Genomic DNA, 15,995 nt, shown 5'->3' with positions numbered 1-15,995 from the left:
TCTGCAGTTTTTTCCATCTTACAAATGTTGTTCCTCTTAATTCACTCACACTTGCAGTGGCATGCTTTGATGCATCATGGGACTCCCCCTAAAAAGTGGAAGTGTTGCTTCTGCGGCTTCAGGTGAAATAGTAAGAGCATAAACAAGCTGCCCCGTGTGGAGAGAAGAAGTTTCATTATTATTATTTGAAGCCATTCGGCGGCAGATCGGCTTTGAATGCACCAAAAACAGGTGAAATGTTGAGGCCGAACATGACAGATTTGGTTTTATGAGTGTCTATGATGGAATTCCTCTAGTGCAGGGGTTCTCTTAATTTTTCTTTTGAGGGCTACAGAACTGTTCTCTTCTCTGATAGGTGGCCGGTGTCGGTTTGTAGGCTAACAGGGAAAAGTGTGTTGACCACAGATTTACGGTTTTCTAGAAAGCCACACAAAGCCACATTTAAAAAAATAATTTTGGCAATCTTGACAAAAAAATAAATACTACACTACTACTACTACTAAAAACTAGAAATATAGCATTACCTGTGATAGATTAATAGCTGAAGATGCTTAAATTGATAGCTAAAAATACTAAAGCTGATAGCTGAAAACGCTGAAGCTGATAGCTAACTAAAATATTGGCCGAAGTGCCAAATTAGCTGAAACAACTCAAAAACGTCTAAATTTGCCAAAACAGCTACAATGAAGCTAAAATATTTGCTAAATTTCAAAATATCCAAAAAACCTGAAAAAGTCTAAATTAGCCAAAACAGCTAGCATGTAGCTGAAACGTCACCTAAACTCAAAAACAGACTAAAAAATCTTTTAAAAAAAGCCTAAAATAGCCAAAGCAGCTAGCAGAAATATTAGCTAAATGCCAAATTAGCATAAAAAATTAGAAAAATTGTGTAATTTTGCCAAAACAGTTAACAAAAAGCTAAAATATTAGCTAAACTCCTAATTAACCTAAAAAAATGAAAAAAGCCTAAATTAGCCAAAACAGCTAGCATGTAGCTGAAACATTAGCTAAATGCCAAATCAGCCTAAAACCTGGAAAAATGTCTAATTTAGTCAAGACAGTTTGGGGGGCTGGGCCAAATGTGGAGGAGGGCCGGTTCTGGCCCGCGGGCCGTAGTTTGGGGACCCCTGCTATAGTGAGTCTGAATTCAAACAAATCTGAACAAACTAAATACATTCACAGACAGAAGAAAGTCTCATTTACTGCTTTGAATAAAACAACCACCGAGGTTTTTCTGCCTCAATGTCAATCCATCACTCAACAACAAACGTATCCCGTCTTGTGGAAAATTACGTAAAAATATCTCTAGAGGCCAAAACGTGGCATGTGAGACGTATGGGGGGGGGGGAGTAAAGTTTCTTTGCAGTATTAGAACAAAACTAGACAGAGTTTCTACACTTAAGGCTTTGAGACAAGAGAAAAGATCTGGATTTGTCTCAGGAAAAGTGTCGATCTGAGGTGTTGGAGACATCAACACTGAGTTAATAGAAGCTGATAAAAACTCAGAAAACTTTCTTTAGTTTGTTCTCAGTGAGAGAACCCGTGATCATTTCATAACAAAGCAAATAATCAGACAAATGAGAGAAAAATACAATTAAATACAATTCTGCAGTTGACATTTTGCCTTCACCCCTTTTATTTATTAGAATTCTTTTATCTTTGTGTCTGTTTCTAGAGGCGTGTCAAAACACTTCCAGAACAAGCTGGATCACATATTAAGGCTTTACAGGTATTGCTAATATTTACTATTCCTTATAACAACCATTCCATTGACATCACTTGTGGTTGATGATCCGATTCACTGATCTAAAGTGGATCCAGGACATTTTTACCTAAAACTTCCACCAGTGTGACTCAGATATAATACCTGCTACTGAACAGATTCCTCTATTTCTTCATCACATGGATGTTATCGTTGTGATTTTTACATTATACTAAAGTATTCCCATTGTGTTTCAATCTAAGTGGTACTTTCCAATGTTGATTTATCTTATTTTAAATAAAATAATATTAAGTCAAGTCAGTGATGGATCTGGTCAGTAAATTCATCAATTAGTATTAATAAAAATACATTTATGGAAGTAATCAATTAATCGTTGCACCCCTATTGACATCTGATTTGATGGTTCTTGATGGTTTGATGGTTCTTGCTGCCAAAGTAGCTAACTTTAGGGGGCAAATATTTCCTGTCTGCATTTTGTATTTTCTGGAGTTTACCATTGACTGTATCTGAGAACCAGAATCTGTGCGTTCATGTTGGACCCAGACGTGGTCAGGAAACAGTGATTGGTCCGAGTAGATTTAAGTCATTGTTTCTATGGCATCTTCTCTGACCAATCAGGAGCGAGACCGCTGGAGAGTGGTCTACACAAAAACTGTCTGAATATTGTGGGTTTGTTATTTTTTTGTGGTATCTGAATCTACAATTCCAAAATTGAGTGTATTAGAAATTTCCCAGAATTCTCTGCAAAAAACCAGTGTGTATTGATGCTTGCTAGATTTGGGAATATGGACCATAATGCATTGCATTTGAACAATTTTTACCCAAAAATGTATTTAGATGTCTTTTTTTAATAAACCGCCAGCAAAACACAATGGATGCATAAATAACCAGCGTAAAATGCTTGTGTTGTTGTTGTGTCCACCTACTTTCACTGAGGCATCTGATTGGTCAGTTTATAACTCAAATAACTTGAACTTTATCAAGAAGATGTTATCAGATCGAGAATGTTTATTCTGACCAATAGAATGAATGATACCAGCTGTTTATTTCTCAATTGAAGTTTATGGGATTTTGCCATCTTGGAGCCACTTCCTGTTTGGTGTTCCAAACAGGAAGTGGCTCCATTTTATGTGACAAATATTCCAAATCATTCTGAGGACTAAACATATTTTGGCAGTTGTGTCACATTGTCGGGCTCATAAATATAAACTGAGCTGCAGTCGTATGAATGTTCAGTTTAATCACCCCATCGTATATAAATGAACCATCGAGCCCTCTGGGGGCAAACGATAGTTCCTTATCAGACCAAAGGACACCTCCACATGTCAAATGGGAACGCTCTATCCTCCGCTGACATATTAGGTAAATCATCCAAGAGAACATAAAGTTCCTTTCTCCTTCTTACATAAACGGTAGCCCGTTGGTTGACAACACATTACCACTCTAAGCCTGGAAGGTTAAACCCACTGAAGTTCCTCCAAGTCGGAGCCAGAAGGGACAAACTGCATGATGGAAAGAAGGAAGAAAAAATGACAACAATGACAAAACCGGGCTTTACGTCGTGACTTTGCAGACATTTCTGGGGTATTTAAGCGCAAAGGGGCTTAGTCTCTCCGTGAGGCTGAGGTCTGGGTTTTGACTGTGAGAGAAGAGACCAATTAGGCCATTAATGTGAGTGCTGACGGGCGGATTACTCCCCCGGCGCTGCGGCCCCTCCAAAAACAGTCAGCAATAACAATAAAGCCAGTAATAACCAGGCTGTCAAAGAGACAGCTGCAGCCAGACGGGGAGTTTGAGTCTGCGATGTGACTGTAAGTCGTCTCGGACTAATGTCCTTCACAGCTGGCTTCACATGTTTGAAGCTGCCAGAGCGGCTTTGGTGCCTTTCCTGGGCCCTTTGTTTGAACCGGGACTATTGTTCAGTCGTGCAGGAAGTTTGGCCTTTTTAATCATGGCGCAGTACCTTGAAGTTAGAAGGTAAACAGATTCCACATGCAACACACCTATAGCTCGTTCTCACGCCGGCATCGCCAGCGACACATCCCAAAGTCCCGCCCCGATCATCCTCTGATCCGTTTTAAAACGTTCCCAGTCGTCTTAAATCATGTTTATGCTGTTTTACACAAATAATTAGGACATAGTTTCTGCAGAGCAGCATAAGCTCATTAGAAATTTACCTCTGAGATGCTCGTGGGACCGCTGGTGCGGTGAATCCAGCCCCCATTTCCCATCATCCCTTTGTTTACACTCTCCTCGTCATTGCTAATTTTGATGTTTCCATTTTGTTTTTTTTCATATGGAGTTTAGCTAACATTTTAGCATTATGCTAGCTGTTTTTGGCTAATTTAGACATTTTTCCAGTTGTTTTAGCTTAATTTGGGATTAAGCTAACATTTTAGCATTATGCTAGCTGTTTTTGGCTAAATTTGACATGTTTCCAGGTTTTTGCTTTGTTTTAGTTTAGCTAACATTTTATCATAATGCTAGCTGTCTTTGGCTGATTTAGACATTTCTTTTATGTTCTTTAGCTTAATTTGGAGTCAAGATAACATTTCAGCATTATTCTAGCTGTTTTTGGCTAATATAGGCATTTTTTTCCTTTTTTTTTAGCTTAAATTGGGGTTAAGCTAACATGTTAGCATTATGCTATCTGTTTTTGGCTAAATTCGATATGTTTCCTGGTTTTTGCTTCGTTTTTAGTTTAGCTAACATTTTATAATAATGCTAGCTGTTTTTTCCTTTTTTTGCTATTTGAGACACGTATTTTTTTTTTTTTTTGCTTAGTTTGGAGTTTAGCTAACATTTTATAATCATTATACTAGCTGTTTTTGGCTAAATTTAACATTTCCAGCTGACATTTAAACATCATGCTAGCTGTTTTTGGCTGATTTAGACATTTCTTTTTATGCTTTTTAGCTTAATTTGGAGTTAAGCTAACATTTTAGCATTTTGCAAGCTGTTCTTTGTTTATTATGACATTTTTTTCATTTTTTTTTTTGCCCAATTTGAAGTTAAGCCAACATTTTAGCATCATGCTAGCTATTTTGGCTAATTTAAACATGACTCCAGTTTTTTGGCTAATTTGTCATTTAGCTAATATTTTGGCAAGCTTTCAGCTTCAGTATCTCCAGCTAACTGCTCTAGCATCTTTAGAAGCCACCTTCAGTTCACAGCATTCACACGTGCATTATCGGAGGGAATGTTATATATCTAGTTTTCTTTATATTTGTTCTCAATCAGAAGGATTTTGGTGTAAGAAACACTGTTTTCATTTAAGTGAGTCTGCAAACCCAGATCTGGACGGGATCCTCGCCGTCTTCCAGTAGTTCCAGGTTTACAGTTACATAGCAAAGGTCAGGAGTGTGTGTGGGGGGGTACACCTCCAACAATCATGCAGGTGCACCATTGAGCTCCATTCAGCTGCAGCAGGAGGACATCCACCTGCGTTCTCAATTAAGAGGACAGATCCACAAACACGCTCTCACAAATGAAGGCATTCACATGCACCCGCGGTCGCGACCACTCCCTGGACCCCGTGTAGTTGGAGGATTCTCTTACTGAGCTGCCAATAGCAGCGAGGAACTCGAGCAGGCCGGCCATCCGGCGCACAAAGGGACCGATAGCCCCGGGGCTCGGGATAAGGAAGCTCCATGTTTGGCCCCGGGACCCGGAGGCCCTTAAGGAGCCCCCTTAACGCAGGTGTTTCAACAGGAGGGACTTTGTGAAGAAGCTGCAGCCGAAGAACAGAGGTTTAGTTTACAAGCTGCGTGTTCAGATGAAAAAGTCCATGATTCCTCGTCCATCTTTTCTGTCTTGGTTCCACCTTTCCTTTGATGGCTACCGGGAGCGTTCCCACACAGCCTTTCACCGCGGCCGGTTCATCCACACTGTCCTGTGGAGGTAACACGAGAGTGTTGGGCACAAAGCTCGATTCTTCATGTGCTAATGAGTGAGGGGAACGAATCCTGACGCACCTGCACGGCCCTCAGAGTCCACCGCCGTCCTTAACACGCTCAGGCGGCGCCGGGATCGGCTCCAGACCCAGAAGAAAGTGAAGCTGCAGCTGGTGTTGACCTAGCTTAGCGCTTTGAGCAAACTCTCATATCTGCAGGATATGAGAAATGAATCACACTTCAATATATTTTTGATTAAAAACTCTCTCTTTGGGTTCAGGAGAGGTGATGATCTCCGTCTGCGTCTGGACCGACGCCCAGGTCAGACCTCAAGCGTTCATTCACTTCTAAAAACATTCAAATTCTTCATAAATAACTCCTGAACCCTCCAGATCAACAAACCAAGACTTTAGTTACAAATGTCGCCACTTCATGAAACATTTCTTTAAAAAAATGATGCTCTCCGCCCGTCTGTCCACCTGGCTCGGCTAGCGTGTCACATCATGACTAATCGTATTACGCTAATCGCTCCCAGATCAGCGACTCTGACCCCGCCGTGGCCCCGTGACCTGGCCAGGGAACCCTCACGTGGGATCAGACCGAAACGTATCTCCCCAAAAGCTGACCCCACCCTCACCGTCGCATGTCGGGGCGCAGCGGGAAGGTGGAGGAGCGCTCACCGAGACCTGATGAAACTGAAACGATTCAAACACCATAAACATCAAACACAAATTATTAATCAGTTATTTAAGTTTTTTGTTCTCAAACTTTTTCCTGTTTTTGAGGATTTTAGATTCTCTGTAGCCACAATATTATTATCACCAGGTAAATCTTTTGAGTTAAAGTTTTTCTCTGCAAAAACAAGAACAAATTCACCCTGAGAAACTATTGGGTCAAATTTGACGGCAGTTTTTATCTCTTTTTGACGGTGCAACTCAAAATTAAAAATAAAGTGAAATCAACTTGGAAAAACAAAGGCAAGGAATCAATTAAACATTTTGATAATTAATCACAAACTGGAAAAAAACAATTGTATTTAATTACTATTTTTTTTGTTACAGTATTTTTCAGCCACTTATCTGCAAATAATCACAATATGAAATCACACTCAAAATGTTACATTTATGTTTATTTTTAACCCTTTTAACCCTCTTCTTTTCTATTAATCTCATGAGTTAATGCATTCACTTTCACAGCTGTAAAAACACACATAAAGCCCAAATAAATAAATACAATGCAAAAAGTGAAATCTAAGTGAGAGTCTCTTAAAACAAGAATATAAATGCTTATTTTTAAGATAATTCTTCTCACTTAGTAAATTATAAGCCTGATAATTTCCCTTATTTTAAGAGTTTTGGTACTTAATTACCTCAATTAGATATTAATGCTTATTACTAAGATTTTACTACGTATTATGAGTAAAAACCCAGAATCTCAATAGTTACAATATTATCTTGACATTTGTATGACCAGGATCAATGCAGGAGTTTTGTTTTAAGTTAAGAATTTCAAGTAAATTATAATTCACAGTGGAAAAAATAACAGTTTATTATTGTTTTTGAAGAATAAAAAAGTACTTTAGTATATTTGACTGGTTTCAAGAAACAGATCCTCGTGGTTAGCATAATGTCAGGAGAACCTTACCAGCAAAATCTTAATTATTTTAAGAATATTTTTGAACATTTTGAGAAAATAATCTTTGAAATTATATTTATATTAGTCAAAATATATAAATTTTAATATATTTGTAGTTCCTGTGAGACTCGATTTTTACTGGTTTAGAAAAATCTGACGAGCCAAATATTCTTGTGTTGGCAGATCATTTTTTTTATTTTATGCAATATTTACTTTATTTTTGTACATTTTTTCTCGTTTTTTAAGTGACGTTTTCCGTTTCCGTGTTCTGAAAGTAATCCTCTGAAATAGATTACTTTCTCCTGTAAAAACAGCAGCTTCAGGATCACGGATGAACTTTTTCTATTATTTCATGCTTTGAAAGACAACTTTTTACTTTTTACTTTCTGAGCAGAAAAATCCTAAACAGAAAAAGGAAATAAATCTTTTTTTTATGGTGGGTGAAAATGGAAAAGGACATTTCAGTTGAAAGATGAAAACAATTTTTTTTCCATTTTTTTTCTTGTAAGAAATAAAGACATAAGTTAAATGCAAACTACTGATGTTAGTGAACAAGACTAGTAATTAAAAACACTTAGACTCACTTAGACACTCATAATTTTGATTAAGTTAGTGTTTGAAAGCTGCTTTTCACAGTAAAATCCTCAGAGTAACAGTCAAACATGGTGGTGGAAGTGTCATGGTGTGGGGAATGTCACTGAGCTGAAGCAGAGCAGTTCTTTGGTTCTGCAGGAGAGCAATGACCCAAACGCAGCTGAAAATGTCGGTTCTGGAGGGTTCTGCTCACTTTATGAATGTGAATCTGATTCTTTTTATGACTTTAAACTCAATTTTTGATATGAAATCCTCTTGTGGCTCAGAATTCAAAATGAAAACAAAATTCATTCACCGAAAAAGACAGAAAAACAATAAAAACAAACCGTCTTTGGGTTTTGGTGCTCTTACTTTTGACAAAAAACAAGACGTAAAGATGTAAAAACGTTTATTAGTGATCGTTATGTTGGATTATAATATCTTTAGGTACAATTAAGCACAATATAAGCTGAATTTTTTCGTTTATCATCCAGTTTGAGCTTGCTTTTCAAAATAAAAGCACACAAACATTTTATCTTTAAACAATAAAACGGTTCCTCTGAGGCCAAACTTTCATTAAGCAGCTAAAAGCTCCACACAGACCCTCATTGACCCCTCTCCCCCTTCCCCAGAGGACTGGTGGTGGGGGGGTCAGGCAGAGGTTACTAAAATACAGTGGGCTTAGCCTCCACATACTGTCCATTAACTATCAAAACAGGTGTGTGAGCGCCGAGCGGGAAGAGAGCGCCCTGCTCCGGCGGCCTTTGTTTTCCTACCTGTGTTCACTTTGGGCTGATCTTGGAAAAAAAAAAAGAAAATGTTGAACAAATGCCAACTTTCCCAAGAAAAAGAACTTCATTTTAACAACTTTGATTTAAAAGTAGCTAAAAGTAGTAGTTTTATTCATTTATTTCCAGCAGAATTAAACTGTTTTCCTAATTTTATAACATTTACAGACAAATTAAGTTACACAATAAACAATATTTTTGGCAGAATTCTTTCAAACCTTAAAGATTCTCTCAACATTAATAACTGATTAAATGTATTTGAGTTGTAAAACGTTCTTAAGAACTCTCCTTTTTGAGTTCTGATGGCGTGACAGCACAGATGCGGGCGGCGTGCGGTGTTCATTTTCCACCTGGTCTCACAGTGAAATACTTGGAAATCTGCAGGTCAGACAACATGCAGACGCTGCTGTTAACCTGATCTGCTGCTTTGCGCTTTTTCCTGCTGACCTGGACTTTGTTTTTCACTCACCTGTAAGTTTCAGGTCTGACGCCCCTCCTGAACCGACCCGTTTGTGTTCCTGAGGCGTCTCCAGGAAAAGCAGAAGCTAAAATGTTCCTCAATGTTTCTCCAGTGCAGGTTTGGAAAACAACTTTAGTGAGGAAATTCCCAAAAAATCTACTGTTTCAAAAAGAATTGAAGCCTCTTCATTGCTCTCAGCTTTAGTCACAGCCTCCCTTCAGGCTGGATACCGGAGTCTGCAGACGAAAAGTAGTCAACCCTGACGTTCTGTTCACCTGGCAGGTGGGGCAAATGATCTTAATTAGTACCTGCCAGGTATTTAAGTCAGAGGAGGCCTCACCATGGCAGGCAGGGAGAAGAGCAGGAGGCATCTGGAGGCAGCTGGAGGCAGCTGGAGGCAGCTGGAGGTAGCTGGAGGCAGCTGGAGGCAGCTGGGAGTAGCTGGAGGTAGCTGGAGGCAGCTGGGGGTAGCTGGAGGTAGCTGGAGGTAGCTGGAGGTAGCTGGAGGCAGCTGGAGGCAGCTGGAGGTAGCTGGAGTTAGCTGGAGGTAGCTGGAGGTAGCTGGAGGCAGCTGGAGGTAGCTGGAGTTAGCTGGAGTTAGCTGGAGGCAGCTGGGGGTAGCTGGAGGCAACTGGAGGTAGCTGGAGGTAGCTGGAGGTAGCTGGAGACAGCCGGAGGCATCTGTTCTTGTTTTGTTCTTTTTCCCCTCATTTTCCTCAGCAGTCTTATGCTGCTGGGTTTTGTTCTTTTAGTTTGGGTTGGATCTTGGTAGTCTTAGTTTGCTGGCTTTGTTTATTTGCTTTCTTTAGGTAGTTTTGGTTCGGGGGAGCTGCTGACTCCGACGGTCGACATGCTGGGTCAGCAGTCTCCATGAGTTATTTTATGTCTGCCCAAGGTTCCAATTCCCTTTTGGTTTGTGTTTTTGTTTGAACCAGGAACTGTTCTTTCTTTCTGGACACAGTGTTTCCTTTATTTCATTAACTGTGTTGTTTTTACTCTTACTGGTGTCCAGTTTTTATGTTCTGGTCCCGTTTTGCATTAATTCCCCGAGCCCTGAGCCAGGTGTGCCTGTTGGGGACGTAACAACAGGACACGCACGAAATATCAAGGTCAAAGACTATCAATATCAAGGTCATCCACTCTTTTTCTAGGGGCAGCAGGTCGTAGAGAACTCCTATACAACATGTGAGGGTGTAGTGGGTGAGACACAGGTGTGTCGTACCAGTTTGTATTTCTTCAAACTCCCTAAACCCTTTAGATCGTGCGAGTTCACGTGATAGTTGTGCGCTTCTTGACTGTTACAAATGAGACAGAGTGTAGTTTGTGTGAACATCCTACGGACATCCACTCACCTGTCACACTGTCATAGCGTGCAGCATTGGTCAGTAATGGAGCAGTATTTGCACCTTAGTAACGACTACTTCAGGGATGGGCAGCTCCAGGCCTCGAGGGCCGCAGTGTCTGCATGACTTCCATACCTAAGCCCTAATAGTGACATAGTACCTGGTTCAGGTGTGTCCAGTCCGTTAGAATATGTGGGAAAACATATATGCATAGATGTGAGGATTTTAGGGTAACAAATTCCTCAAATTAGTTTCCATTTTCCCAGTGATACTTCTGTAAGTTGCTGCAATGGTTCTTTCTTTTGTTTAAAAGCTTTCCTGCTCCAGTGGAACTCTTAACAAAATATCAGTTATGACCTAACGCGTCTCCATCCTAGCCCTCCAAAAGCCCCGCCCCTCTGCGCAGACAGACAGGCCGGGCTCCTGCGCCGCCCCACTTCCGATCTCTCCAGTGTTTTTCAGCCATAATAAATCTGGCTGTGACTTTCCAAAGCAAACAATGCTGTGGGGACCGAGTCCTCCAACAACACTTTGTCAGTTCCAATCAGGCCTGAAATATGACTCAATTGTCTGTGCCTCCCTATGGTCAGAGCACCCCCCACACACCTCTACTTCCTCCCTTCAACCCCCCCTTTGCTGGTCTTTCTTCAGCCGGTTCCTCCATCAACCACAAACATGAATTTTGATAATTCCATTACTTTGATAAACAGATGGAATTAATGCTGTGTTGCTACAGATAAAAAAGTTATCAACACGGAAATCTGTTCAGATTCATGTGTGAATGTTTGAAAAAGAATATTCTGCAGTTGTTTTTCCTCTAAACCAAAATCTGATCAAATCTAAAAAGTGTCGACTTTAGAAATGTATTAATAAATAAAACTGAAAATGATTTTTATGAAAGGTTAGATTATCTGACAGATGCTTCATTGTAGGGATGTGTACTGGCAAGACTCTGAAAATACGATAAGTATTGTGATACACGTGTCACGATGCGCATCACAGTACCAAGGTTCAATGTTTTACTTTTTTTTTATTATGATACATATCACGATACAACACGTGTCAAGATATATCCCAATACAGTACCAGAGACAATATTTACATTTTTTTGTGACTTAGAAAAAAACACATCTGACAATACGATACAAATCGCGATACACATGTCACGATACGATACATGTCGCGATCCACGTTACAATACAATATATCTCGCAGTATTTCACAAGACAGTAACAGGGGCAATGTTTTACTTTTTCATTTTTATTGTAACTTAGAAAAAAACGTTTCTGGCAATATGATAGATGTCACAATACAGGTCACGGTACAATAGATATCATGATATATCCCAAGACAGTAACAAAGAAACCTTTTTTTTTTTTAATTGTAACTAAGTAAAAAGGTATCTGCCAATACAATATATATCGTGATACACATGTCACGATACGATACGTATCACAACATATCACAAGACAGTAACAGGGACAAAATGTAATTTATTTTTTAATTGTGGCTTTAAAAAAAACGTTATCTGAATATAAATACACCTTTCACATTCATAATTGTAAAATACATTTATTGGTACATTTCAATGTACTAAAACAGTACTAATGCATCACATATATTAGTACAGTTTTGTTTCAACGACCAGAATATTCTTAAACGTATCAAACATAATATCACAAAAGCAAACGGAAAAAGTCCACACTGCAGTTCCAATAGTTTTAGATTTTTGCATCACTAATTCAAATCAAAAATAAATAGACACACAAATATACATTCAAATTCTACCTACTTGTATAGTGCCACTTTACGCCCAACTGAGACTTCTTAACTGAATCATATTTTTAGTAGTACTGATATTATGCTAATTTTTCAAGTTTTTTTCTAGAGATGTAGTGACCTGGATATAAAAAGTATTTGTATTCCTCAGTTGGTTTTTTGGTCAAAACCCCTCACAGAAGTGAAAAACAACAATATATATATGTTCTGTTTTTAACTTAAGCTAATATTAGTTTAGTAATGGACGTTTTGCTGTTTTAATCTTCAGCTGTTGATCAGTTGTGATGTGTTTCAGCGGTTTAATACTTTACTAGAACCATAACGATTGGCGAAACCATAGAAACCCATTTCAATCTGAAAACAAACCATTAAAAAAGTCAAAGTGTGCTTCTACGATTTGCATACTTTCACTATCCCTCGGAGCGATCTGCAGAAGCTCCTCGCCATTGGTTGGTTGAGCAGAAATCTTGTAAAATTCACTTGCCTTGAACCCTTCTACCTTTGTAGCCACGGTTGAATGAGTTGACCCCTTGTATTTATTATTTGTGGAGTTTTTCTTTCTACCGCATTAGCCCACGGCCATGTTAATCTCAGCGGCCACCTCCGTCTTAATTCCAAGCCCTCCATCCCTTCCAGAGACTGAAGGAAGCCATCAGGAGTGATGCCTGCTCGGCCACAGAGTGAGCATGTTCCCTTCACGCCTGATTACCTCTGTTGAGAAGTGGGGATAGACCACCTCAAAGAGAGAACTGCCCCGACTTCAAAGTCTCACCGCTGAGAAAAGGAGCCTGTCCTCGCACGCGCACACACACGCCGGCGACCTAATGCGGCGTGGCCTCAGCCGCCCGTGTAAATACACGCGCACCTACACGCTGAAATCTGCGGCGCTTGAGGGGGGGTTTGACTGGCATTATTGGGGAGTGATTGACTGCTGGTGAAGGAGAGCAAATCTACTTTTTTCAAGTATCCGCTGTCGACACTTCGCTGTCTGATCCAACAGATGGTTTGCATGAAAAGATTCAACGAAAATAAGAACTTTTTAAAACTATGACAGACGAGATATTAATAATAAAGTTAAATGGTAATTTGGTAAATACTGAATTTAAAAGACACTAAATACAGTTTGACAGCAGTAACCATGGCAACCCAAATATTACCTGAATATGATCAGAAAGTTGACCTTAAACTGCGGTCACAGTAATAGATATCTATGATACATTGAGAAAAGATAAAGCACCCTAACCCCTTAAAGACAGTGTGACAATATCTAGTATCCTGGATTTGAATGTATGCTGGACACGCCCATTTTCTAAAGTAAAAACCTAAGAAACATTTTACAAAAGATTATCTCATAAATCCACTTTGTTCTGATGATGACGGCTTGGATGATTTATAAAAAAAGTCTTTCGTAAACACGACTTTTGATGCTCCAAGAACTTTTTCACACAAAGGTTTCAGTAATAGAAATTAAGATTACCAGACATTCTCACTCCCAACTTGCCACACCGGAACTGGTCCAGTACTGGGACATGGAGCGCACTGGTACCCTTACCCAACACCAGATGTGGCAACATGCGCAGTACTGGGCTCGGATGCGAACTGGTACTGCGTTAGGGTACCCGTGCTGGATGCGTCCCGAGGACCAATCTACATCTGGTACTGCATCCGGTACCCGTCCCAAGGGTTGCAGAACCCTTTATTTTACAGCCCTAACCCTGTACAGGTTCGCGTCTAGTACCATGTCTGGGGCCGGTTTGCTTGAGTACGGCATCTGGTACCAGGTCCAGTATCGCGTATAGTGCTGGGTTAGGGTACTTGTACTAGCCGCTTCTTGAGGACCAGTTTGAATTCAGTACCGTATCCTGTACCGCCTCTTGATTTTATGAACAACCTGCATGTCAAGAAATGATGCGTTGGGGACCCCAAAACACCCAAAAGTGATGTGAATGGGTCCTTGACAAAACATTAATATCTGACAATATGGGAATGAGAATTAGTTGAAGATTAGAGACTTGTTCTTTGATCTACTTTATTCATGGTTCAATACAACTAGTAAAATGTTTACATTTGCGTGTTAGCTGACAAACCTTTACATCAATAGGAGTTTTTAACATGTTCTTGTAGCATTTTTCTTGGGATGGAGGACATATAAAGAAAATGAATCTATTTATTTATTCAAATCGGATCAGAATCAGATGAAAACCAGCAGCTTGAAAAAGCTCGTGTTTATGATGCAGTAACTGCTTTGGGCTGGCAGACAGATCCATTAACGTCTTCATTTTTGTTGTCTGGGCCGCCATCTGGCTCTAAAGTGTGTGACTGTAGAACTCTGTCATTGTGCACAATATATATATATATATATATATATATATATCTATATTTGCTACGCTAATCATATCTTGGGCTTGTGAGGCACTATAAGCTAGCAGGAGAGAGTTCTACCAAAGGAATGCAGGGAAATTAGCGAGGCTCACTTCTGTGCCAACTCAGAAGTAATTTTTTATTTTTACTTTTTAATCATAATCAAAAGACCATTGGAAATGATTTTATAATAGAAAAATATATTGGAGTGAAACACCGGAGAAGTCACCACTGACAACATAAAAAAACACTCTTTAAACTACCATAACTCTTGAAGCATTTATGCAACTAGCAGAATTCCACTGATTTGCTAATAGCATATTGGTGCTAAACTGCTTTTGGCCACTTCTGTTGGAATGACATTGTTGTAAATTAATCATTTGTTAATAATAATAATAATAATAATGAAGTTTTGAGGAGCTTGAATATTATCTGCTAAGAAAAACCTAAAGTGTCAAACAAACTCAAGAAATTTTATCCATTCGAGGCAAGAAAAAAAAAACTTCTGATTTTGTTCTTTACTTTTTTATGTTTCTGTTGATTCTCCAGTTTTCATTTAATTTTGCTTAAATTTAGCTAAAGACAGTAAACGTAATATCCATTGGTGCTTTATTAGAATTGTATTTGGATAGAGACCAAAACCGTTTGAAAGGCAAACTAAACAAACAGTTTCACGCACTGAAACCTCTCATGTTTATTTTTCTTTTACCACCATGTTTGGTTCCTTCATGATATTATCTGTGCGGTCGCAGTGGAACTCTTCTTCTTCTTTCCCATCTTTGCTTTTCTCTTTAGGGATTTTCAAATAAAGAAGCCGTCAGTTGCCGTGGCCTCCAGCCAAGTTCCACATTCCTGCTGAACACACACACCGCAGCAGTTAAAGCTTTCTAGGAAATGTAAGTTGACCTTTCCTTTCCTCACTACATGCTCGGATAAATAGACAGAGAAGGTTTGGCCGCTGCCACAGAGTCAGGGATGCGTTCTCTTCAACATTTTGGACGGTTTCGTTTTAAGCTGCTCATCAGTAGCTCCTGTAGTTTATTTAGACCAGTTCTGATGAAAGGTTGGATGAGATCTGTCAATGAGGAGATACTATCATGAAGTGGTTGGAATAAGAAACTGGAGGATAGTCAAACATACATGACAATTCAGAGAAATGTAGAAAGAATTCGTATAGTATGTATGGCCAATTCTCACCTCTGTTTTGATGCTCATCTAGATAGATAGATGGATGGATGGATGGATGGATGGATAGATAGGTAGATGGATAGATAGATATAGATAGAGAGATAGATGATATTATGGTCCAGTGTAGCCACACTGATTTAAAAGCTTTATTGCACTAGAAATAAAATATGTCAATAAATAAACCACTAAAGAAGTGTTAACAATGATTGTGGCCTCAAATAAAGCACTTTTAATTCCCTGAGGCAGTTCAGA

At 39.3% G+C, this 15,995-nt stretch overlaps 1 long non-coding RNA gene across 1 annotated transcript; it reads right to left on the bottom strand.

Moving 5' to 3' along the window:
* Positions 1-7,478: 7,478 nt before the first annotated feature.
* Positions 7,479-9,331, bottom strand: LOC118598065. Its single transcript, XR_004947152.1, has 2 exons — positions 9,082-9,331; positions 7,479-8,990 (listed from the first exon to the last, which is right to left on the bottom strand). It is a non-coding gene; the product is annotated as an uncharacterized LOC118598065 (long non-coding RNA).
* Between the last annotated feature and the right edge of the window lie 6,664 nt (positions 9,332-15,995).

Source organism: Oryzias melastigma, linkage group LG23, assembly GCF_002922805.2.
Source record: "Oryzias melastigma strain HK-1 linkage group LG23, ASM292280v2, whole genome shotgun sequence".
Classification (NCBI taxonomy): domain Eukaryota; kingdom Metazoa; phylum Chordata; class Actinopteri; order Beloniformes; family Adrianichthyidae; genus Oryzias; species Oryzias melastigma.
The sequence above is the reverse complement of the archived record's forward strand: the minus strand, read 5'-3'. Positions and strand labels throughout refer to the sequence as shown.